This window comes from Sceloporus undulatus, chromosome 4 (assembly GCF_019175285.1).
Source record: "Sceloporus undulatus isolate JIND9_A2432 ecotype Alabama chromosome 4, SceUnd_v1.1, whole genome shotgun sequence".
NCBI lineage: Eukaryota > Metazoa > Chordata > Lepidosauria > Squamata > Phrynosomatidae > Sceloporus > Sceloporus undulatus.
The window spans coordinates 73,813,814-73,841,383 of NC_056525.1; the positions used below are offsets into that span (position 1 = coordinate 73,813,814).

General features: G+C 42.4%; 1 protein-coding gene across 3 annotated transcripts in view; it reads left to right on the top strand.

Annotated features, from left to right (window-relative positions):
- The window catches only part of RNF220 (ring finger protein 220), a 376,648-nt gene that overhangs the window by 138,335 nt on the left and 210,743 nt on the right, over positions 1–27,570 (top strand). The window lies entirely within an intron of this gene.

Consider the following 27,570-nt stretch of genomic DNA (forward strand, 5'->3'; position numbering starts at 1 on the left):
AAAAAACCTGGGTCAACTTATCCACGGGTCAATAGGTGAGAGTTTATTTTGTCCAAGGAGAACATAAAAGAAGCACCCATCACCTCTACTCTATGGCACTGCTTCTGGCTTTTTTGAATGCATGGGTGGGGCACCATCTTGAAGGGGGAGAGAGGGGCAGGCGAGCTCCACCTGCCTTGCCTGGAAGAAGACAAGCCCTCCCTTCAGCCACCATCTTGAAGGGGAGAGAGGCAGGCTAGCTCCACCAGGCCTGCCTGGAAGAAGAAGAGCCCTCCCATCATCCTCCATCTTGAGGGAGATAGAGGCAGGCTAGCTCCACCAGGCCTGCCTGGAAGAAGAAGAGCCCTCCCTCCGGTCCATCTGCCTTGGTCCAGGCCTCAGAGGGAGAGAAGAATGCTGGACCTGATCCCCTCCCCCCTCACCATTTTCTTCTCCTTTTGTGTCGTGTCTTTTTAGATTGTAAGCCTGAGGGCAGAGAACTGTCTGGTTAAAAAAATAATAAATGTAAGCCGCCCTGAGAGCCATTAGAGCTGAAGGGCGGGATATAAATACCTAAATAAATAAATAAATAAATAAAGGCTATTTGGCACTTCCATTCAAAGAAGTGCTGAGAAAGTAGAAGGATGTGCAGTGCTTCTTTAAAGTTCTGCCAAAACAGACTAAGCTCTCCCTTATGACACTCTACTCAGACAAGGGGTTTCCAGCAATATTATTGCAGTGATGAGGAATTGTTGGACTTTGAATGATTTGAATTAAAACATCAGTGTATATTTGTCAGCTTTTCTGAGTTAAAATCAGGCAAAGCTATCGCATTAAAAGTTAAACACTGTAATCACTGGTAACGTAGTTACCATTTTCTTTGCTTTGCCTTTACATCCTTTTTGACATGTCTGAGTTTTCTTAGCCCCACCCATGCCAAATCACATCTCCCACTCAGTCATGCATCCAGGCTTTAGGCTGAGCACAAGTTATGCCTGCCAGAATTTTGGCATTGTTTTCCTTTGCTTTAGCCTCTACATCCTTTGTTAAATGCCCCTACGTTTTACCCTCAACTTATTTAGGGGTCATATCAAAATCGATAATTTAGGTCCCAAAACCAGCCCCAACTTATAAATGAGGTCAACTTATACATGAGTATATACAATATGTTACTAATGTTTAGTGAAGACACAGCATCCAGTGATTGTTTTAGATAAGGCTTACAGAAAGAGAACTCATTCTTTCCTTTTTCCATAACCCAACTCCCCTGTCTCTACTTGAGACATCACTTTTTTCCCCTATCTGAATGCATGTTATGAATGCAACAGTCCCTTGTACTGTAATAAATTATGCACTTCAGATCCTGTCATTTGTATAATCTACATATGAAACACAACATTCTCAGTGTAGGCACATATAGTGTGCCCACATTGTCCCAAATGATTAAAAGTGCAGTTTTGAATTGTGTGAAATATCTTATAATATACAGTATTCTGAGTATTTGAGTGTATACAGAGTTTTGAATGGCAGCCAACTGTTGGTAAATTTTAGGTGTGTGTGGAAGAGGGGTTCCCTTTCACCCATCCACTGTATGACGTTAAAGTATATGATTCTGGGATGTGAAAAAAAGAGAAATCAAACCCCATTTGATCATCATCTACCATCCTTCTGGACACTTGGGGAATATCCGTCACCCACCAAGCTTCATCTTGAAATAATAGTGTGTACACTAGATAAACAGGTAAGTTGGCTAGGAGAGGGTGGCTAGTTTGATGGCAACCACCACCTAGTTCCTATGGCAGCAGTTTTTGTGTGTCTCCCCAACAACCCTTACTGAAAAGCATATGGCGAAGGAAAGCAGTCGACCTTTGGCACATTTATTGACACTCCCAGAGTTCATACTGCAACTCTACAATCTTTTCCTGAGATTATTAAAAATTAATTGATCACTTTTATATCCCCCCATGGTGCCCGACACTGCCGTGAGAGGGGCCAAGGGGAGGAGGGTGTGTGCAGGCGAAGCAAACACACTGATAAATGTTAATTACTCTTTTATGGCCCTTGTCAAATTCCAAAGCAAGTCATAAATTCATTAAACTCTAACGGATTAAGCACATGCAGCTTATTTAGCTACCATAAACAAGATCATTTGGATGTTGGTTTTTCTCTTTTTATTGCTTCAGCAGCAAAAAGGAGAAAAAATAGACTCAGGAGCTTTTGATGGGTCTGAAAAGTTGGCGGGTGGTTAATATCCTGTTGCTGTTGTCTCTGATTATTACTGCATGCAGTGCATGAGGTTGTTTTCGCTGTGTGTGTATGTGTGTGTGTGTTATATTTGTCATGAAGAATTGCTGCTATCTTTTTTCTTGGAAAACAAGTGGAAAAAACCACCCTTTACAGAAAAAAATTCAGTGGTGAAAAAATCATGAAGGCTTTCACAGTCTTTGAAACTTTCCAGTTCTTTTATCTGTAGAAGGTGGTTCAATATAAAATATGATGTCACCTACTTCTTATCTCATTCATCCTTGCAAAATTTATTTATTGTTTTACATTCTGACAGTTCTGCTAAAACACAATCTACGTTCACTGCCGTGAAATCATTTCTTCCTGAATAAGCCTCATAGAAAGTTTATCTGTTCATAGAAGTCAGATTGATCACAATTGAACAGTCATGTTCTCAGATTAAGAAAATGAAATATACAGTGGACAAACTTGATGTATCCATACTCATATACTTTGTGCCGCCCTTCATACAAATATTAAAAGAAGCCAAGATTGCTCAGTTAACCATGCCTTTGAGTTATGTCTGAACTGGGAAACTGTAGTCAGAGGCTTTCAAACAGATGCAGTGGTGAAACGACATTCATATCACTGCTGTCTCTGGCATGAGCAGGAGGTTACAGAGAGAAAGAACATTGAGATGCAGAAAAAGTTTCATTATACATTATGGGAAAATAAAGGCTGAATCTGACAAATGGTTGCCTTTCTCAGCAGCTGGCTTGTGATCTTCTGTAATGTCCTGCTCTTCTCTCAAATTGGCTATTTGCATATGAGTAGTGAGGTTGGAGGCTAAATTACCCTAAAGGCACTAGATCCCATCTGATCTTCGAAGCCAAGCAGGATCAGCCCTGATTACTACACCAATGAATACCAGGTGCTATGGGCTCTGTTTTAGAGGAGAGAACTGGCAAAACTACCTCTGAATAGTCCTTGGCCAAAAAAACCCTTATGAAATTTATGAGGTTGCTGTAAGTAGACAGGAGACTTGAAGGTGTATATTCACACACAGAGTGAAGCTGGATGAAGCACCAGCTGATCCAATTTAATCTAAAAGTTAGTTGTAACAGTGACACACTGCCAAACCATGTGTATGAAAACATTTGTTACCCAAAGTACCATGGTAAAGCCTAGAAAAAGAGAGTTTCTTTGTATGTCTCAATTTGGCTTCAAACAGCAGATTGTCTATCTAAAGTAGATGAGCAAATGTGTCAGTTTCACTTCCTCCCATAATTTACTGTTGTATATTTATGTAAATTTCTAATTTTAAATGTTTTGAAATGAAATTCTCATCATCCCTAATCAGGAATTGCTAGCATTAGAACTTTCCAATCTGTACACAGATACCTCATGTGGGGAGCTACCAGAACTTCAACATGGACAATTTTTCCACTTCAGTGGTGGCTCACCATTGGTCCCTCCTGGACAAGAAGCAATGGCCTGTTACAGACTGCCAAAATAAAGCTGCTTCGGGTCTCTTTGAAGGTATGCTATTTAAATGATGCATGCACCCAAAGAATCCGGAAGCTGCACCAAAGCTGCACTCTAGTGCTTAGGAATGGAGTGTGGCTTTGGCGCGACCTCCGGACTCTTAGGACCCATGCATCATTTAAACAGCATACCTCCAAAGAGACCCGAAGCAGCTTTATTTTGGCAGTCTGTAACAGGTCAATGTAAACATTTTCCTGCTGGACTCTTGCCTGAGTAACACATGTTCTTGACTGGGGTATATTTTTGTGTGTTCTTCTCTTCCTTGGCTATACTTCTTGCTCCTACTCACTGTCTGACCACTGCTTTATAATGGCACTCTTGACACTGTGGAAGTGACCAGTCTTATTCTATTTTTATAACAGTTAATCATTGTAAAATATCTATACGAAGAAAGACAGTTCCTTCTCTCCAGTATTCCCCACCCCTGGTTTCAAGGGTGTTCTAATCTACCACTTCAATGCAGAAATATTTATTAAAGTCCTCTTACTATCTCCACCATGCCAACCTATCCACTTAACAGTGAGAACTACTAAGTCCAAAACACACTGTAGAAATAATCTGTTAAAGCAGTCTCAAACTAGAGTTTTGTGAGAAATTTACCCTTCTCTGTCAGAGAGCTCTGGAGCCACAATAAACTACAATTCCCTGGATTCCCCATTATTGAGCCAGGGCAGTTAAAGAGGACTCAAACTGGATTATTTCTGCAGTGTGTTTTGGACCAGAGTTAATGCTTATTGAATTTTTTACTGTTACCCCATTTTACTGTTTCTCACTTGGTGCTTCTATTAATTTGAAGCACACATTTTCCCTAATCTGATTTATGAGTACAACAATTAGCTATCTCTAACTGTAGCATGCTACTCTATATTATGTTAAAGTAACGCTGAGTAAGACCACTGATCCATGTAGTCCAGTACTGTTGACACAGACTGGCAATGGTTCTCCAGGTTAAAGGCGGGCAGGATTATTCCCTAGCACTACCTGTAAATGCTAGCGTTTGGGCCTGATATGTACCAGGTAAAGATATAACTAATAAAGATCTAAAAGGTGGTTGACAAATTGGAGCATGTCCAGAAAAGAGCAACCAGAATAGTGAAATGTCTGGAAACCATGCCCTATGAGAAGCAACTTAGGGAGCTGGGTATGTTTAGCCTGGACAGTGTGAGAAGAGAAGTTTAAAAGGTGATATGATAGCCCTGTTTAAATATTTGAAGGGATGTCATATTGATGATGAAGCTAGCTTGTTTTCTGCTGCTTCAGAGACTAGGAATCCAGAGCAGTGGGTTCAAGCTACAAGAAAAGAGATTCCACTTCAATATTAGGAAGCACTTCCTGACAGTAAGAGCTATTACACAGTGGAATATGCCTTGGGAGTGTGGTGGAGTCTGCTTTGGAGGTTTTCTAAACAAAGGCTGGATTGCCATCTGTCAAGGATGATTTGGCTGTGTATTCCTGCATGGCATGAAGCTGGACTTGATAGCCCTTGTGATCTCTTCCAACTCTATAATCTATTAACTTTCTCACTTTCTCTCTCTTTCTCACATACACACACAGACACTGTCATAGGAAAGAAGGATCATACTAGCTGCAAATGAGATCTGGTTTAGCATAGTATCTACAAGACTGAATTATGAATGAAGTAGTATCCATATGTGATCTTTAGCATAAATAGATTACTTATTTTATGCAAGTCTTGCCTAGCTGCAGTCTTGTCTAACTTCAGTCTGTCTCCCCGTCTAATGCCCATCATTAGCTATATGAGGATGATGATAATACCCACCACTCTTTATATGGTATCTGTCAAGTGCTTTGAACCTTCTGAAATTCTGTATCTTAAGCGCCTTGCCTTCAAATTAATAATAAAATAATAACAATAAAACTTCCCTTTCACCTAACTTGGGGGTCACTGTTTTTCCCTTGGTACAAAGGCCACTGATAAGGTGCAGAAGTAGGTCTTAGTCCTACAGATCAGTGCACTGGAATATTTGTCAAGTTCCTCTTGCTTCTAGCCACTGAAACGTGCCCCAAGGTTTGATGGATTTATGAGCACAGGGGTGGGCAGTCAGGGGTTAATGGAAGAACTGTGCCCTGTACTCAGCGGTAGCTAACAGCTACTAGCTAATAACTTTATGGCTTCAAAGCAAGGCATTTATCAAGCTGAAGTTTGTTTATTCACTAGTTATACGGCACATTATGGCAGATCTGTGTCGGGCTGATAAATTCTAAATGACAAGCAAGGCTACTGAGTGGGTCTGGCTGAGTCCAATAGACCAGTAGCTTTTTCCTGAACTCTGCTTCTGAGATAAGAATGTTTTTTCCTTCTTTTGTTTGATATGGGTAAAAATGCACAAATATGATACAAAAGAGAGAGTGTAAAGGTTAATATGAGAGAAGTACATTTGATGTTTTAAAAACATACTAGAGAAGCTCTTTTGGTGATAAGGCTACTAAGCTGTGACTGTCCAGCACTGAATCCCAGTCAGGTTTAAGCAGCTGTCCTCAATACCGGGCCCTCCATATGTGTAAAACCAATCTGTCCAGCATATCTAGAGAGTACAAGGTTGGGCATGGCTTTAGGTTGCAAAGGAGCATTCACAATGCTGTGGTGCAAAGCCTGATGCCCACAGGGAGTGGAAATTATCAGAAAAATCTTAACAATCTACTGAGAACTACATTATATTGAGTTTACTGAAACATGCTTCTGGCTTGAGTCAGCAGCCTGAGTGAATTGTTAAGAGAAGAGGCAAAATGCCCTTGTAGATATCTGTCACTTTCACCCCTAAGGCGGGATACACACCGCCATATAGTACGTATAGGATACGTAATAGGGTTAGGAAGGGGCGGTGCTTCCGCACCCCCCTAACCCTAGTACGTATCCTATACGTACAAGATGGCAGCGCACCTTCTACATGGGCGCCGCCATCTTTACGTACTGGACGCATAGCGTCCAGACGTGTCGCGGCGCCTATGATGTCGCGAGTCCGTGCCAGGCGCCTCGTGACGTCATAGAGGCGCCGCAAGAAGAAGCTCCAAAATTGAGCTTCTTTTTTGCTCCGCGCGGGAGTCACGCGGTTTGGCTGCTGCGGCTCCCGCACGGAGCAAATGGCGGCGGCGGGGGAGCGCCGCAAAGCGGCGGTTTGTACCCCGCCTAAGTCTTCCTACATGGGCCCCACCACCTGTAGGCTTGCTGATGATAGCAGCTTGAGATCCTTGGCATGACTTACTCTCCAATCAGGAAGAATAGCAACACACTAAGCTAGCCATTTTGTGGTGACATTTACACCTGAACTTTCAAACTTATAATTAATTTGGTGCCCACATGTGTTGTCCCAGAGCATTTTGCTTCCCATATGTTGAAGGTAGGAAAACGGAAAACCAGATTCCTGGCTAAAGCACCTAGTAGGGTATCTCCACCTCGTTTAGTGCTTTGATCAGTGATCCAGTAACATCATCTGGTCCACTGAGGGCAGTGGGTGGAATCTGACCCCCAACCAGATATGGTTCCATACCCCTGGGAAAGGGCTAGGATCATTACAGGATTGTTTTTCAGAGTGCAATCATTTGAACTTGGGCCTTGAATGACCACAAGAAGCTCTCCAAATACCTTTTCTGAGTGTGAAACTGGCACATCCTGCACATTTTCAGCCTTTCTACCGGCATGAATTCTATAAATGTTTTTAAAAATTGAATTGTTGTTGCTTTGTATGGAGTAAATTTAGCAGATCTGGATATCTGAAATGTGGAAGAAAAAAATACAGACATTTCCAGCCCTTCGCATTTTGGTGGACACTTTCTCCACCATTGTTGTTGTTGTTGTGTACCTTCAAGTCATTTCTGACTTATAGTGACCATAAGGCAAGACACAGTATAATGTGTCAAATATGGATTTGCAACCAGATCCACTGCAGCAGTTCCTTGTTCACGGCTTCTTTCCTTATTGTTCCTTATTCATTCCATGGACTGTCTGATGTGCACACAGACACAAATAATTTCAAATCAAACGTTTCATGCAAACAGTTTTTTCAGTTAATTTCATTGAAATTCCAATGCCAACATGTGTTCCTTGAAAACATCATACTTGTAAAAGGAGTTTAAATTGATAGGTGTTTAATGCTTCTATATGATGCCCTTTTGGTTTCTTAGATTCAGATGGGTCCCAACTTGGGAGAAACATGGGATAAAAATGAAATAAATAATAAAAAATGTGTAAATATCATGTGGCTTCTACATACATACCACCCTGATACAGCAAGGAACATAGATCCAGCAGGGGGGACAAAGACATGAAGGTAAGGGTGAACAGTGGCATCTTCAACACATAATAGAAGTGAGAAGCAAGTCGCTATGTGTGATCTTTACATGCATGTAGAACGGGTATCACTTGTGTCAGCCACCTTGTGAAGGTATATCCCCTGAAAGACATTGTAAAGATCTATTAAATAATTAGAATGAATAAATATGTAGGTGTTTCAATATCCACATTCTATATACTCTCCTTCCCAGAATCATAAAGACCACATATGCACACACATGAAAGCTCCCTGCTTTAGAAAAAGAAGAAGATGTAAACAACATAATTTCATGTTAAGTAAACTAAATAAAAGGAACAGAATCAGCCAGAAATATCATGAGCTGAAGGACCATGTGTCATTCATGTTGGTGACACCTTTTGGGCTGCTTGATTCTTGTGTACCAGTCAATAGCCTGAGGGATCCATTGAGTGTCACTTGTATAGTAAGAGTAGAATTCAGAGACATAGCCATGTTAGTCTGGAATATCAGTATGCAGTGGGATCTTCCAGCACCTTTGAGACTAACTATTGTATGTGAAAAAAGTTGTAGCATGAGCTTTTATAGCCTTTTTCTACATCTGCATCTGAAGAACTATACTTGTACAGTGAGTGGATCTCATGTTGGTCTTTTGAAAGTAGCTATAATTGTTTAATGAGAGACACAGTGTTGTTGGAATTATTTAATGTGCATTTTCATGTGTACTTTTGCATGTCTGAATGTGTGAACTTGGGGGCCTAAATACAATGCAATAAAATATAAAGGCATCTGTTAATGTAACTAAACAATTCCCTCCCTACTTGTGGACTTTTGTGTATCTGTATAGTGTTTTGATAACATCTGAGTTATATTTATGCATCTGTGTATATTATACATCTTCAGATATTTTCCTTCAGATTCATGACTGTGCACATGTATGTGCATTGGGCACACTTGCTTGTTCTGACACTACGGTCATAATGTGTTTGTGGGTTGGTTTTCAAGTCTTTGTATGTGAGTGCCAGCCCTTGCAGGCTGTAAATCCTGCTGCCCAGCTGAGGAGGTTGAACAGTTTATTGCTCAAGGCCAGGCCCATGAATCAGACAGAGGTGTCGGAAGGCGCATTAACTCGTAGCCTTTGCTCAGTTGCTGTGTGGTTCCAGGAGGGGCCCCAGAGGCAGCGATTAAAGGCGGCACCTTCCCCTTTCAGTTTTATGGTAAGAGGAAAGCAGTAAATTAGAGGCCCTGAGGCTTTAGGGCAGGCCTTGCCCTGACATAGCTACCTGCTGCTGCCCTGACAGCAAGCAAGTCTAAGCCTAGTCCTGCACTTGGATAGAAAGCTTTCTATTGGCTTGAACAGAGAGATCAACAGTGAAAGTGTGGTGTTTTGGAGCAGCTCTCCATGGCTAACTTTGTGTCTGGACCTCTTGCTGGGCTATAGACTTGTACCCTGCTGTGCTCTAGAATTATTTGGTGCAGTACTAGTTTTCCAGCCCAAAATATTCAATGCCGTTATTTTGACAGGCAAATGTACACAGCATCCAGGCATCATCATAATTTCTTGTGACCATCTCTGTGTAAGGCCCCCAAGCTTGGGTTTTTCAAGGCAAGTTAATTGCACTGCAACCTAAAAGAAAAGTTGTAAGTGTGCACATTGACTGTTATTCAGGCACAATTGTAATGTTATCTCTGTTAAAGGGATAGATGTTGAGAGATTGTTATTGGAGTGAAAATCCTGTTAGAACCTTTCCTGGCAAACATTTTAGGAGTTTAAAAAATCAGAATGCAAACATTCTTGACAATTGCTGGCAAAACCTAATGTTTTACATGTCATCTTAATGTGTGTTTCTCCACCCCTTTTCCTGATAATCAGTAATATACGGAAGTCATTAAGTTATACAGTTCTGTTGTAATTTACAACAGAAGATAGTTACATTAAGTTAAATAGTTCTGTTGTAATTTAAGTAGAGTTGGCCCTCGGTATCAATGGATTCTGCATCCATGGATTCAATCATCCAGAGCTTGAAAATATATTTTTAAAAATCCAGAAAGCAAACCTTGATTTTGCCATTTTATATAAGTTATATCCTTTTACTGTTGTATATAATGGGACTTGAGCATCCATGGATTTGGTATCAATGAGAGGCCGGGTCCTGGAACCAAACCCTAGTGGATATCAAGGGCTCAGTGTATTACCAAGAAGAAGAGGGAACATTTGAACAGCAGGAATCTGTTAATGTCCTCCTAGCATGTTGCAGTGTGTGTGTGTGTGGGGGGGGGTGTTATTCGTGTTAGAAAATTGATAATGGTTTTGGTTATTTGTGTTTAAGAAAGTTTAGCAGCAGCAGCAACTAGTGGGTACTCCACAGGTATTTGGTAAAAACAACTGGATTTGAGCTTCTGACAAATAAGCAGGATACATTGGTAAGTAAAAAGAAACTTACTTTATTGCAACATCTAGGTTCAACATAACTAATCAGTAGAGAAAACTATACTTGGTAGAAGAGTCCCTAGACTCATGTTTGCAAATAAGAAGTAAACACATTTTTAGTAGCACAACCTGGTTTCTGTGTCTATGCTTGGTAAGAACTGAGAGAGGAAGAGGTCAGAAAACAGAGAACAAAAGGCAATAAATTTTATTGACCCCCAGAAAAGAGAGGGGTATGGGAAGTGACCTTTTCAGCAGCAACACTGACCAAATGACCATATAGATATACATCAGTGTTCCTCCGTAGAAGACACACACACCCTTCTCAAGGAAAAAAAACATAGATCTGCAAAACAAGCATTGATGCTAATACTCCAACAATTTGTAAGGTGCTTTTCAAGGGTCATCCATTTTGTCATATACTAGAGAAGTCACAGGAGGTTTGGGTATTTTTTAATATCCCTAGTACCATTTTAATATGTGTGTCAAGAGAGAGAGAGTTTCTTTTGCATTGCTTGCCTTTTGGCCTAGAAAAGCAGCAGTCTCTTTTCCTCAGAAACCTTTTTATGACTCTGGGTATAATTAACTCAAGCCGTAAAAATTTTTTGAATCCAAATAGATATAATTAACATTTAATGTCACTGATTTTTTGCAGATAGTCAAGACTATTAAGAAGTGAGTATTGATTGAAGAGGTGAAGCAGATGTTTCACTTATTGGAGCTAGACACTGGAAACGTTTGGGAGCAAAGGGGCACCCTGGAGCTGATCCAGTGACATTTCTGTGCCTCATTGAGGAGATTGGCATGATAGGGTGAAGATGGAGGCTGGGGCCAAATATTCAGTATTTTTCAGAATCTTTGCATATCTGAAACAGTAGTATATCACCTTTGGTTAACCATGAACCATATTTGTCATCCTGTCAGAGATATATCAGGAACAAAATGTCTCACCAGTACCTCTAGCCCTGAAAAGAGCTGCACAACCCCCACAAAAGTTCAGTACTTTCATTGAGTGGTGACCTGCAGACGAGAATGAATTCTCCCAGATGAGACACTCCAGATAGACCTTTCATATAAACTGAAACACAGTGTTGTTCAGCCAAGTTCACACATTTCATCTCCAGGTTCTCTCATGTAGTATGTATAATTGTAAACTTTGGGCCCGAACATACAGGCCAAAATAAAGCTGTTTCAGGTCACCCAAAGCAGCTTTATTTTGCCTGTTTGTTCGAGCCCAAAGTTTACAATTATGCATACAGAAAGTCTGTATCCACTTCACAGAAGATGCCACTAACATCCCAGTCCAGTATCCAGATTTAGTCTGCGTATGCCACCCAGAGTCAAAGTTCTGAGCTGAAGTATCTAGTGTACAAGTGATTTCATTGTTTCTTTTAAAATACTACAGTTACATCCATCATTATGTAAACATGAATGAAGCAAAGGATAAGGAACCAGAAAGCAACAAATAAATGCCTGAAAATTCTGGTTATTATTTTTTTAATTTCACGATTTTCATTCATATCCCCACTACATACTATCTGGATCAAGTTCACTGTTTCTCATAACAGCATTAGTGAGATTCTGTATGTTCTCTTGTTGGTCTCAGCCCTTTGACTGGCCTTTTCAGGCTATGAACAAGGTCCTCTAAGGCTTCTGCCAGCCTCTATGCATCCACAAATAAGGCAAACAGGTTTTGTTCTGAACCCAAAACCATGCATGAGAAGATGGAGAAAAATAAATCTGTAATGTCAGTCTACCCTGCTCTTCAAAAAGATGCCAGCCACAGATGCTGGCGAAATGACATGGCCACATAGCCCAAAAAAACCACAAAAAAAAAAAAACAAAAATCCAAGAGTTTACTATTGTAAGCCACTCTGAGATCTTTGGATAAAGGGTGGGGTATAAATATTTTAATAAATATACAAATAAAATAAAACGTATGTTCCAGCCAATAGTCATGCAACTGTTAATATTCTTGGTTCCATTATTATTCACCTCCCATTGTGCAAGCAGATACCTGGCTTGGGCTGCCAAATGTATGTTCTTTTCCTGGTTTTTATTTTACTCCCTGAGTGCTGGCCTCCACCCTGATGTTACAGCTGGTTTTCCTGACTCTGTGACATATCTGGTCAGAGCCCTAACCCCTTGGTCCTGGCCTCCCTCCATGGAGGATCTTAGAGCTCTTTGGGTGACATTCTTGGCTGACTCCCCCATCAGATCTGCTTGGGATGTGCTTGGCCGGGTAAGAGAGAGTGATGGCATGCCACATTTTGTGCGGCCTCTGCTCATGGGAGCAAGGCTTCAGAGTTCTGGGATTGATTGGGCTGTTGCTGCTGACAGACAGCATGAATACAGGAGCATGAGTCAGGTCAGCAGAGCAGAAACCAGCAAACACAAAGAAATAGGCTGCATTGAGTTTAATAAATAAAAACAGTGACATGCTGTGCTAGGGCTAAGGGTGGGAGGTTAGCCCTCCACTAGCAGCTTCTGTCACCCCTTTGCAGCTGACACCATCGTACCAGCTATGAGTTCACCCCAAATGCCCCCAGGCAACACAGAGCTGCTTTTCTCTGCCCACACAGAAACTGTGATTGTTCAGGAGCATCTCCTGCCCTGAATGATTTGTGTTCCTTGTCCTGATCAGAGATAGTCATGGCAAGAAGGAAGGAAAAGCTGCTGGTGTCTCTGTGTTGATACTTCTGTAGAATTTGTTCACCTTTATTAGCATAGTTTTAAAAAGAGCATTGGCGTGAGATTATAGCTTCCTGGATTCTTTAGGTAACCAGTCTTTCTTCTCTGCCTCATTTTCATTACCAGGCAATTAAAAGGAAGATTTAGCTACTAGGATAGAAGACCTGTTCTTGTGTTCCTTCAAGTCATTTTTGACTTATGGGGACCCTAAGGTAAACTTGTCATGGGGTTTTCTTGTCATAATTTGTTCAGAGGGGGTTTACCCTTGCCTTACTCTGAGACTGAGAAGGTGTGACTTGCCCAAGGTCACCCAGTAGGTTTCCATGACCCAGAGGGGATTCGAACCCTGCTCTCCAAGCATCCTTGTTCAACATTCAAACCGATATAATATGCCAGCTCTGACAGAAGACTACTACTTTTAAATTTTTTTAACAATTCAGAACATCAGAATCTTTAGCAAATAATAAATGTCTATCTCCTTGCATCCTGCTCTTCTACCTCCATCATATGAGACTCTTTCTATGTTGTTTTTGATATGACAAACCAAAGAGTAAAATCTGGCTTGCATGAGATTTGAGGAGGCTGTGCTTTTTTATAAGGAGTTAATGGCACCAATCATGCTGGAGTTACTATGAGGCCTTGTAGATTTCCTTTGTAATCTTAGCGAAACATTCCTATGTGGCTTCTAAGACAAATTTAAACAGCAGCCTGCAAAATGGATTGTAATGTGGAGAGACGGTTGTGAGTGGGAGGTCTGACTTGCTCTCCTTTGATCTAATATGGCAGTGTTGGGGGTTCATAGAATCAAGCTTCCTTGGGGAAACCCTCTCAGCACAAATGGATATGCAGCCATATTAAAGCAATGTGTTGTCCACCCACATTTGGAGAGGAGAGGTTAAACTTTTCACAGAGTGGCAGCAACTGAGAGATGCTATGTTTGGAGCTTTATCCTAGCAGTCCCAATTAATGTAGGTGAAATGTCCACAAATTCGATTCTTTGCCTTGTAGCTGATGCATTCAACACTTGAGTTGGTTCCAACAAGCTCCTGGGAATATTTTCCCCCTTTGTGCCTATGGCCTAGGACATGCCTTTCAAAATAATAATGGAAGAGGTTGACCTGACATTTGGATAAAAGCTGTTTAAAGGCCATGTTTTTTGTGCTCTGTAAATGTTGACAGGTTTCAACGATGCCTCAGGGTGCAAGGTTAAACACCTGACTTGATTATCCTTTGAAAGGAAGGGCTTCACAAGTCAGGGTCATGATACTTGCTGCAGTATTGTGGAAGTTGGGCTCCAAAACTGTAGCATTTCCATGCCCTGGACCTTTTCAAATATTCAGCAGTTTTTTGTTGTTCACTGCAGATACTTCATATCCAGTGACAGTCATATTGCAGTGATTTAGCCAGTGTAGCTGCAGCTATTCCTACTAAAATATTCCAGTGTGGTGTTCTATGGGGCCAATCCGATGTTGCCCTTCACTGGGATCCCATGGTTACCTATAGATCAGTTGACATTACCTCCTCACTACACTCACCCAAATCCACACTATCTTGGCTCATTTGTATGGCACAATCCTTTTCTCCTTGTGGTTAGATGAAGATTAACTATACTCCTGTGATCCTGGAGAGATAACTGTGGGATGTAAGAGCATATATGCATACTCCCTGTATGATTTTTCTCATCTCGCATAACATTCTCTAGTAAATTATATGTATGTTCATCTTTCTTTGTGTGTGATTGGGGTGACCACCAAGACTATATAAAATGCTGCATTTAATGATGCACATGTACTTTTTCTTGTGTAGACCAGGGAAATGACACTAGAAACTACACTACAACAGAAGTAGCTTGTGGCTCCATTATTACAAGGTGGCAACTTTATGCCTGGTTTTCATAGCAGCATCTTCCACAGCTCCTCCAGGTGCTATGGGAGGATTACCTGGGCTTCAGCATTTGCATAATTCTTTTTTTTATTTTTATTGGATTAAAAACAATAACAATACAATATGCAAACAAATACCGAAACAAAATATACATAAAACTGACATTAACAAAATACAAGACTACGGTAACTCTGACTTCCTAGGAGAAACATTATGACCTTATTATGCCAAGATATAAACATTAATACAAATAAAGTTGAAGCATAATTCTTTTAATACCTGGAGGAGATGCTAACCCTTTGATTGTTGTATAAACTGGACATGAAATTGCCACTACAAAACAACAGAGCCACTGACCATGTATGGATTATAACCCTTGATATTTGTTTCTGATGAGATCAAATGGATTTGAAGGGATGAAAAATCTACTTTTTGGTAGGCAGAATTGGCTGCCATCAAACTAACTAATTGTTGAGAATTCATAGAAGAGGAAATATTGCTCTGGAATATTGCTTTAGAAGTATCTTCCAAAAAGAGAAGATACTTCCAGTAGTTGAGTCCAGCTTCCTAAAGTAAGAGCAGATTGTTCTTATTTCAGATTCAAACTTTGAAATACATGGCAGCTTCCCACATCTTCTTCCATTAATCAAACATTATCTTTCCTAATATTGAGTTTCTTGTAACTGTTGTGTCTTGTCTTTAGGTGAAAACAAGAACAATTGTTTGACTCCTTTAGAGCTAGGTTTTTCCCATGGGCCATCCAGAGCTGTACTTTAGTGGTTGTATTTAATTTTGTTTCTGTTCAGTAACTACCCCAATAATAATGATTCCTATAGTACATTCTTCTTGCAAGCTCAGGTTTTGCTGTTTCTAAAATAACACACCCATCAAGCAATAATTCAATATGATGTAGTGTGCCAATTAAAAGGGTAAAGGAGCTTTAACACTGGACTGTTAGATAGATTTAATTTCTGTGGAAATAAATTGGTCAGAGAAAACAGCAAGATGTCTGGCACATGGATAATGTGGCACACACTCAGCAGATCCCTTGACTCAGTTACACATTGATGTTTAGTCAATTGCTGTACACTCCAGATCATACCAGTTAGCTGATATCAATGTGTAGCTGATCAAAAATTGACCCACAGGCTTCCATAGCACAGGCACAACCTACTTGCTGGAAATCAAATTACAATAGTTGAGTCAGGACTGAGACGTTGAATGTTCCACATCTCTCTGATTCAGCACAGTATTATAACCAAGGCTTACCAGTGCTGTGCAGAACTGCATTGGTTAGTTTTTATTCCTTTATTCTTTTATTTCTTTATTCTTAGCCAAAACCCCTTGAAGTAGTTCATGATATATCCATCATATAAAGTAACAGACAGTAAAACAAAAGATGTCTCATAAAACATAGTCCTTAAAATACTAGTGCAATTTGAGATGCAATAATTATAAAGCAAGATCAGATAATCATAATCTGGGTTTTACTAGTTAAACTCCATTAGTCCTGTTTGATTGTGGAACAGTGAATGGCCACTCCTAAAGGTGAAGTGAAAACTGGCTAGAGGCTTCTTTCTGCATAAGACTGAGGTGCCATAACTGAGAAGGCCCTAAATTACCTAGCTACCTGCTGTGCTTTAGATAGAAGAGTTACTTGCAGCAGGGCAGAAAGAACATACAGTATGAGCTGAAGCACTTCTTCAGGCAGCCAAAGCAAAGGCTATTCCACAGATTTCAGTTACCACCCCCTCCTCCTTTCACCTCTGCATCAACAAAACTCATGTTTATTTTACCATGCACACTAAACCCCTCGTGTCCCCCTCTGTATTGCTACAATTTAGCCATTTATTCTCCCATTTTATATTTGGGGGCTGTGGCTTGTGTTGTCAGCTGTGTAGAATTTAATTTTATGTCTCCAGAACTCCAATTTATCAAAAAGGATTCTGAATTTTAATGTTCCCACTCAAAGTGTTCACAGTTCTTTCCAGCTTTGTGTCACCTACAGCTTTGATAAGTGTGTTGTACTCTTTTACCCAAGTCATTAATAAAAAGGTTGAAAAAAAGCAAACCTAGGACAATCTAATTATATATTTTTGGATCTGGAATACATTCAGGTTTCATCTTCAGTTACTGATTCACATTTTGCTTCCCTCTGCTTGATCAAACACTCCATTCAAACTTTGGTTTAAGCTTGCTTCCCTGAAGCCAGAAACCTCAGCATGATGTTTGTGTCCAACCTTATAAGCATAGCCTGGGATGCAAGATGACTGGTGATCATGTGAGGCAAGGTCCCCAGGGAGCTGTTCATCTAATTCCAGGAGGAGAAGCATGTCAGCCTGAGCAAAATTGGCTGGCTGCTGGATTTATTCATTTTCCCTTGTCTGTGCCTCGTGGCAGGTGTTATGCTAAGAGCCCTCGCTGTACTGCCATCTCACTAAAGCCCAGGGCGGCTTAGCACTTTAAATGGTTTTGCTGCCACTGTGGTGATCCATGCTTGTCAACAGTTTGAGAGCCCTGGAGAGTGTCCATACAAACAAAATGGCAGCCAGCAGCCAGTAGTCCAGCTAAAAGGTATACAACATAAACTGCATATCTACCTACTGTACATCTGAAATGTTCTAGATGAAGTGATTCATATCTGCATCCTAGAAACCTGTTTCTTAGTGCTATTATTTATTTTAAAGCTATGATTCCATAGGTTTTATAGGCTCTGCGCAAAAGTATCTTTTATTTCTCACAAGTACGTATGTACGTTACAAGGCTGTGGTTAGGATACTTTACATTTCAGCAAGCAGGAAAATACACATTTGAGCAATTTTTTTGCATCTAGAAGCCAGCATGGCAGTGGTCAACCCCAACCTTAGCCCATATTTTTCAAGGCCAGAAGAAATTATCGTACATGGAGGAAGAGATCATCATATAGCTACACAGAACTCAGGTAACAATTGACAGTAAAATCTATAGTTTTTTCTGTTGAAAAGATTCATCTTTAAACTTGAAATGAAAACAGCCAAACAGGCAGAAGTACTTGATGGACAAAGCGTGTCCTAGGCAGTTTCATTTGACACAGGGATGGGCAACAATGGAAGGCTAGCAAGCCACATTAGCCTCCTCAGGACACATTGGAAGGCCACACTCCCCACCACACTCATTCCCACAAATAAATAAGGAGTGAAACAGACAAGCAGGAAAAAGCGGCATGAAGCTGCCTTTTCCAAAGCCGTGTTGAAACTCCACCAACTTCACCACACGTTCCCAAGGTGGCTGGAGTGAATATGTCATGATCACAAATTGTGGCTTGAAGCCACCCTGCTGTGGACTTTTTTTTTTTACTGTTCCCTCCACCATCCCTGTACACCTCCACAGGAGCAACCCGCCAGTGATTGCCATCTGGGGTTGCCATAATTCTCTTCCACAAAACTGGGACAAAGTGTAGAAAAAAAATGTAGGACAGAATGTGGGCCAAAATGTAGTACATTCAAGAAAAATGGAGGACATGACCAACTAAAAGCCTAAAACACTAATAAAATAAAATAATTGATTTGGTTTGTGTGTTGCATTAGGACTCTAGAGACCAGGATTTGAATCCCTGTTTGGCTATGGAAACCCATTGGGTGACCTTGAGCCAGTCACACTCTCTCAGCCTCAGGGGACGGCCAGGGAACCCCCCCCCCCCAATGAACCATACTTACCAAATGGAAGACAGGTTGACATCCCTCCTTCCTGGACCTGGAGAGAAGTCTGCAATGAAAGATGCCCCCTTCGCCAGCCCTTCCTTACCTGACTTTGGCCACCACCAGGCCACAGCTTCTTGAAGGAAGGAGAAGAGGAAAGGCTGCTGGAGACAAGGCCTCCGAGGCCTCCTCCAGCAAAGAAGGCGGCAGCAGCAGTGTTGAGCCAGGGGAAGGCCTTGATGCCCTGGACCTCCTTGCCTTGTGGCTTGACCGGCCAGCCAGGAAAAGCCCAGGTGTATTTGGATGTATTTAGGACTGGTTGGAGGCCCTGCATGCAGCCACACCAGGGAGGCCTCACCTCTGGATGTGTTTGGGGTTTGCTGGCTGGTTGAGGCCCCGCATGGCTGTGCCAGGGTCAGGGAGGCTTGCCCTTGCCGGGACATGATCCCAAAACTGGGTAGGGCATCCTAAAGACTTAAAAACTGGGAATGTCCTGGCAAAAATCAGGCTATAGCAACCCTACTGCTATCCCATTGCACTGTTGTCCCTGTGCAGCGCTTCACCAGGACAGCGCATCAGAGCAGAGGTGTGTCCATGCAGATGCCAGCAAGGTACATGCCCCCTTCACCTGCTTCATCCCATGCTCCCTCCTTTACTGTCTACTTTGTGTATGTTGTACTCATCTCCATGAGAGGTGTCGTTTTTTTAGGGACATTGCCACCCTCACCACTTGGGTACAGCAACTCTGTCTCTTAAATGTGTTCCTGTGATGGGGCATTTACATGCACAATTAGAGTTAGGGTTTCAAAAGAGCACTCGTTAGAGCCACCCTGGCATCAGTGCATTTAGACATAGATGAAAAGGTGTGCACTTTATGGGAAGAAGCCGAAAAATCCAGCTCCTTTTTAATTTGGCTTTCCTTCTTATAGCATGGCTTGGGTGCACTTTCCTGCTGGCTTCGAGGTGTGCATCATCTAAATGCTCCACCTTGAAGCTGACTGGAAATCTGCTTATTTTGACCATTTGTTTTGCCCCTAAATCATTTTTGTTCAGGGGTAATGGGTACATTCTCACCATGTTTGGGGGGCGTTCCTGGCCTCCAGAGGGCATTTTTAGGTCAAACTTTGTTTTAATTAATTAATTAATTTGTTTTGTCTCTTGGGTCCCTCCAAACATGTTAGAAATGCCTTCCATGACCTCTAGAGATTATTTTGGAGCCATGGGGGAGGGGAGCGATTGCCCACCCCAGCATATGAAAAGATTATGTTGCATTTCCGTTTGTCCAGCAACACAGGGGTGTTTGATGTAGCTCCATCAATATGCTGTCTAGAGAACATTACATTTTGGAACCATGATCAGCATGAAATCAGATAAGACTCAATTTTAGCACACTGAAATCTCAGGTTTTGAAAGGGTGCCCTACCAGGCTGAATGAGCCCAATATGACTAGACACTAGGGCCAACATTTAGAGTCCAACTGTATTCTAGATGGAATTTGCTGTATGTCAACAACAGGTGCAGGAAAAGGTCATGAGAGAGGTTGCATTTCTCCTTTTGTGCTGCAAAATCACAGCTGTTTGAAGATTTGTTAGCCAGTTTTGGCTGCCTGATATTAATAGGAAAATAATAAAATGTCCAAAACGCATAAGGTTCTTTGTTTCTGTATCATTATGACATAAAAACACCTTTTTAAAAAAAACCAAAATGTTTAGTCACAAAGCCTTTTGAATGCCTTATATTTTATAGACATTTATAGACATCTTAATACCCACATCTTAAGATGCATGTTTCAGTTGTTTAATTTCATTACTGCAGGAGAGAGAGAAACAGATTTCCTGGAGCTGCATTTGAGCATCATATTGGACATAAATATCACCTTGAGTGTGATATGCTGGTGACAGACATTTTAAGACACTGACATTTTGTGATGCATAGCTCTTGATAAACTGGTCAGTGACTTGGACCTATCTATTAGTTGCATATTGTTCTCACTGCATTGGAAACACTGGAACAATTATTCCAATGATCTACAAGCCACCTAGCGATTTCGTATTTCTTCATTCCCTTTCCCATATTTTTGGCCTTGTCCTGCCAGTCTTACTTGCCATCTAGGTAGTGCTGTTGGTAAAGCAATTTCCATGTCTTTCAAAAATGGTGCTGGGGTTTGCTGTACACCTACCTGGTTTCAGTTATCCGGCACAGTGGAAAATTGTTAATCATATGCTCTTTCTCAAGAAAAGGGAGAAATTACTTTAACAGCTTTGTTGGGTTAACGGCTTGGCCTTGCTGATATGGCAAGGAGTTTAGTTCTTGTTTGTCTTTAATAACCATCTCTTATTGCTAGCAAAAAAGATTCAAAGCAAACAGGCAACAGCACAGACAGATACCCCCTTGCCTACAACTTTTTTCTTTCAGCCCACCCCATACATTTACCTAACGCTAATGAGACGTATTGATTGGAATGATGGGATTTGTAAAGGTCGTGGGGTGACAGTCCATAAAACCAGCTGTGCCGGATCTGCAGCATCAGGGCCAATGGGTCTGGGGGGACAGATTAAGCCTTTGCACTGCAAGAGCTGACATCAATTACCTTGCAGATGTGTGAGCAGTTATAATGTATCTTCCCATGAGGCAGTTAACTCCACAGAGATTCCTTTTCCCCACTCAGTCCCCCAAAGCCTGTTGAGTTATCTGGTTATATCTGAGTAAATCAGAAAAAGGAGGGATTGTAGATCTGCTTGTACTACCCTCCTGGGAAGTAAAAGGCCACTTCCTATATTTTTATTGTGGGCTCTGAATCAACTTTCTGAGTGATCAAGGTGGAGACTTTTAGTGGAATCTGAACTGTCATTTATACATTTGCATGATAGTCACATGATTTTTTTTTAAAAAAAAGAAAGTGGCAAAATGCAGTTTGAAATGTCAACTCTCTTATAATGTGTGTGGGTTTAATGTATGGTGTCTAGGGCAGAGATGTTTGGACACCATAAAATTGCGCTATAGAAGAGGGTGATGGTAGTTAAAATATTGTTCTTTTATAAACTATAGAACACAGAAGGGAATTAGCTTAATGAGAAAAAACACAGTTTAAAATGGGCAAGTAACTTCAGACATTTTGCCTATCACTGTGCATAACTGTAATAGCAGTTGCTGGTAGTAATAAATTTGTACCTATTCTTGTGTTGTTTGTCATTATCAGATACTTTAATGAGCCTCTGATTTTGCTTTAGGATTTTTGTTTGTCTTCTTCTTTTTTGTAGTAAGCACATTAATGAGCAGAGTCACAGTCATTTTTCTAAGGCTGAATATTAGAACTATAGAGTAGGAAGGTACCTCAAAGATCATCTACTTCAACTTCCAGCCAGTGGAGACATCTACAGCTATAGTATCAGGTTGTCATCCTTGTTGTTGCTATTTGTAGTTTACTTTTACTTATGTCTACCCTATGAATGAGAGACCTCCAAGCAGTTTGCAGCTGCTCTGGTCAGATTTTGCAAATTCAGGGCCATGGCTTCCTTCTTTGAGTCTACCCACCTGTAGTGCCATTTGTCTCTCCCAAGCATTCTTCTTTCCTCAGCATTATTTTTTCCAATGATTGCCTCATTTTAGTAAACTTGGCTTTTATTGAGGTTTTAGGCCTGATTTGCTCTAGAACCCATCTATTTGTCTTTTTAGTGGTCCATGGTATTTGTCGAACTCTTTTCTAGTACAGTGGTAGCATTGGTATCACTAGGGGTGTGTGGCCCACACCAAGTGACACCCCAGAAGAGGGTGACATACGGTCCGGCCCTCCTCCCGCTGCAGGGTGAGGCAGGATGAGTGTGCCATTCCTGGCTTTGCTGCAGCAGTGGTGGCCTCCTCTACACCTCTCCCAGCCTCGCTGCCACAATGCCACTCTACCCATGGGGAGAATAGTACCGCAGCAGCAAAAAAAAGAGGGCCAAGCATGGCCCTCCCAACCTTGCTGCCATGAAGTTGCTTTACTCATGAATATTCAAGAAGTGGGCGAGTGCCCTCTTTTGACTGCCTCCCTCCCTGAGGTTTTTCAGAGGAGGTTTGCCATTGCCATCTTTTGAGGCTGAGAACATGTGACTAGCCCAAGGTCACCCATTGGGTTTTATGGCCGAGCTGGGAATTGAACCTTGGTCTCCAGAGTCGCAGTCCAAAACTCAAAAAACAACGCCACACTGGTTCTTATAGGATGTATTACTCACCAGTAATAAAAAATTTCTCTTGATCCCAGCACACTCACAGACACTGTTGATCTGAGTGCAATAGAGGATCTGATCTCTGTCTGCTCCCAGACACTGGAACTTTCTTCCTGAGGAGGCTAGATTGGCTATCCTTTCTTTGGCTGCTGAAGACCTTTTTATTCCAACAGGCTGTAGAGAGCTGATGGTTTTACAAGAAAGGGTGGGATTTAAGTAAAGCAATACAGTGTGTGCGCACGCCTTCAAGCTGCTTGTCAGCCTATGGCAAACTCATGAATTTTGTAGGATTTTCTTAAGCAAGGAATACTCAGAGGTGGTTTTGCATGTTCCATCCTCTGAAATACAGCCTAAAGCACCTGGTATTTGTTGGCTGTCTCCCATCCAGGTACTATACCATACAGTAAAATTAGTGGTAAGCATGCTTAGAGCACAGTAAGGACATCGTGGAGGACGCTTCAATGCTCTTTCATTGGACTTGTAGGCTTAGGAACTATTTCCTAACCATACCACAAACCCTCACATTGCTCCTTTGCAATGCCAGGTCAGTTAAAAACAAATCCCACATAATATACGATCTTTTGGAGGATGAAAAAGCTGACCTGGCCTGCTTTACGGAAACCTGGCTAGGAGATGATAGCAGTGTGACCTGGGCTAAGGCCCTCCTAGCTGGGTTCACCATTAAGGAACAGGTGAGGGTAAGTGGGCGAGGGGGAGGAGTTGCTCTGGTCCATAGCTGTGCCATCATCTTGACTAGGAAACCTATCCGGAAGACTGACCACACTGAGTGTATTTACCTGACTTTGAAGACTAGGGACAGTTTGGGGATTCTGTTGGTCTACCGTCCACCCTGTAGCCTAACAGATTCCCTGGCCGAGCTGATGCAGCTGGTCTCGGAACTGGTGTTGGAGTCTCCCAGGCTTCTTGTCCTGGGGGACCTGAACATCCCTTTCAAGGCCGGCTTATCAGATCTAACGGGCGCAGCTCGGGAGTTCATGGTTTCCATGACTACCATGGGCCTGTCCCAGATAGTCTCAGGTCCAACACATTGTGCTGGTAATACACTCGATGTGGTCTTTACTACAGATCAGGAATATCCGTGGGCGGAGGTAATCCAAACCACCGCCCTGTCATGGACGGATCATTACTTGGTCAAGGTGAGACTGAGGGCTACTATCCAGACCCCCCTCGGGGATGGAGGACCTATTAAAATGGTCCACCCTCGAAGGCTGATGGAACCCAAAAGGTTCCAAGAGGCCCTAGAGGGTCTTATGGTTGGGAAAGACGGCAGTTCTGTCGAGACCTTGGTTGATACCTGGGATAACAACCTTACCAGGGCTATAGACACTATTGCTTCTGAGCGTCTTTTCTGGCTCGCTTCTAACAAAAAACCTCAAACTCAAAAAACTCAAGATCTTCAAAAAATGAAGTGAGCTGCGCAATGACTAGAGAGCCATTGGCGGAGACACCACCGCTTATCTGACAAGACATGCCATGAGGCCTTCCTTCACCCTTATGGAGTGGCAATCGATGCAGCAAAGAACTTGTTCTATGCTGCTCGAATTGCATCAGCAGAGTCTCGTCCAGCAGAGCTGACTCAACAACCTCCCACCCTAAACCCACTTTTAGAACCCACCAAGGCCTGCTGTGACTTATTTAATGACTTTTTTGCAGATAAAATCTCTCAGATAAGGGCTGATCTCAATGCCAGTATTACAACAAAGACTGTAAGAGAGGCGTCCAGTGACTCCGTGGACATTGTTAGACTGGATCACTTTGAGCTTGTGAATGCTGATGAAGTGGACAAGCTGCTTGGAAGTGTAAGGAAGACGACTTGCCCTCTAGATCCCTGCCCATCTTGGCTGACCGCCCAGGGAGGGAATGCAGTAGTAACCTTACTTCAAATCATCATTAATGCATCTCTCAGGGAGGAGATATTTCCATCTAAACTTAAACAAGCAGTGGTTAAACCACTCTTGAAAAAACCCTCCCCTGATCCCCTGATTAGAAACAACTACAGGCCAGTCTCTTTGTTACCATTTTTGGGCAAAGTGATTGAGAGGGCAGTTGCCTTCCAACTCCAGGTAGTCTTGGATGAAGCCGAATAACTAGACCCATTTCAAACTGGCTTCAGGGCAGGTTACGGAGTTGAGACTGCCATGGTCGCCTTGGTCGATGATCTCCGTCTGGGCAGGGGAAGTGTGACCCTGTTGGTGTTCTTGGACATCTCAGTGGCCTTCGATACCATAGACCAGGGGTCGCCAACCCCCAGCCCGTGGGCCATATCCGGAGTGGTGAGGCCTTGGGACCAGCCTGAGCCTGGTCCTGTCGCCGATTGCCAAAGGCCCTGTGCCGGTGGCAATCAGCAGCAGGACCGGGTCTCTCACGTGGGGCCTTTGGCCTCTAGCAAGGGTGGCCCTCAGCCGGCGGACAGGCAGGGCCAAGGAGCCCCGCTTCAGCGAGGCTCCTTTGCCCTGCCTGTTCCCCTCCGGGCAGGGCAGGAAGGGAGCAGGGGTCCTCCTCCTCCTTCCCTCCCTTCCCGCAGCTGCCAGACAGCCACGGGCAGGGAAGAAAGGGGGTGGGGGAAGAGGAGGAGGAAGAGGAAGAGGAGCAGGAGGAGGAGGGAGGAAGGAAGGAAGGAGGGAGGAGAAGGAAGGAAGGAAGGAAGGAAGGAAGGAAGGAAGGAAGGAGGGAGGGAGGGAGGGAGGGAGGACTGAAGGAGCAGGAGGAGGAGGAGGAGGATGAAGAAGAAGAGTAGCAGGAGGAGGAGGAGGAGGATTTCCATTCCATTTCTACAGGACTGCTTTGTTTTAACAATGATAATGGTGATGATGATGATGATGATGATGATGATATGATGATTATGATGTTATCAGTCAGTTTCTGAGACATGCACTCACTCTTTCTGAACATGTGACAGTGTGACTTTCCAAAGTGCATTTCTGTGTATTTTCGGTGCTTTTAATGCTAAAAGGTCTGCTTTAACAATGATAGTGATGATGATGATGGTGATGGTGATGGTGATATTGATATCAGCCAGCTTCTGAGGCCCAAATGTCCTCCATTTTGATCATGCCTAACAAACATGCATTTATATTAACTTTTTAAAAAAATCATCAAATTTTTTCGCATGTCCTCCATTTTTAAAAAATGTGTCCTACATTTGAAAATGTCCTATATTATTTAATTATTTATTTTTTGGATCCCCCCCCCCAGTTGTCTGAGGGACAGCAACCTGGCCCCCAGCTCAAAAAGGTTGCCTACCCCTGCCATAGACCATGGTATCCTTCTGGAACGCCTGAGGGATTTAGGTATCGGGGGCACTGCATTGCAGTGGTTCAGATCCTATCTCTCGGGCAGATTCCAGATGGTGATGCTGGGAGACAGTTGCTCTCGTAAGCAGGAGTTGACATCGGGCGTCCCTCAAGGCGCCATTCTGTCTCCCATGCTGTTTAATATTTACATGAAGCCGCTGGGAGAGATCGTCCGGAGACACGGGGCGCGGTGTTATCAGTATGCTGATGACACCCAACTCCATCTCTCCGTGTCCCCGACTGCGGTAGTGACCAAGGATGGCATCTCTCCTCTAAATGCCTGTCTTGAGTCGGTAATGGTCTGGATGAGGGAAAACAAGCTCAGGTTGAATCCAGAAAAAAACAGAGGTACTTGCGACAGGAACCCCTGGGCCGGGTGGGGAGATTTGTCAACCTGTCCTGGACGAGGTCACACTTCCCCTAAAGGATGAAGTCCGCAGTTTGGGAGTGCTCCTGGACTCGTCTCTACAGTTAACATCGCATGTGGAGGTGGTGGCCAGGAGTGCTTGGTACCAACTTCAGTTGATACGCCAGCTGCGCCCCTACCTGGCTCGGAGAGGCCTTGAAGCAGTGGTGCACGCACTGGTAACCTCTCATTTAGATTTCTGCAATGCGCTCTACACGGGGCTACCTTTGTACCAAGTTCGGAAGCTTCAGTTAATCCAAAATGCTGCAGTCAGATTGGTCACGGAAACATCAAGATCGGACCATATTACACCAATACTAAAATCTCTACACTGGCTACCGATTAGCTTCCAGGAGCAATACAAAGTGTTGGTCATCACCTTTAAAGCCCTACATGGCTCGGGCCCAAGTTACTTAAGGGAACAACTCTCCCTACACAATCCGCCCCGCGCACTCAGAACCTCAGGGAAGAAATTGCTGGAATACAGAAAAACCAGATTGGTCACTACTTCCCAAAAAGCATTTACAGCCACGTTCCCAAAATTATGGAACAACTTGCCAGAAGAAATCCGTCTCATTACATCATTAGAAGCCTTTAAGAAGGCACTAAAGACGGATCTCTTCCAGCGGGCATATCCACCCGACCTGCTATAGTTGAAGATTCCCACCCGGATTTGATTATATGGAAAAACAGATGAATCAGATGCTTTATTTCCCCTATTGTAACACCGCTGGCTGACTAGTATTGACTAGTATTGTATAGTATTGTATTTTACTATATATTGTTGTTATATAATGATGTTTTTAATCTGTTGTGTATTTTGTAAATTGTATTGCTGACATTGATGTGATCCCGCCTTGATCTGCAGGGAGAGAGGCAGGAAATAGAAAAATAAAATTATTATTATTATTATTATTATTATTATTATTATTATTATTATTATTATT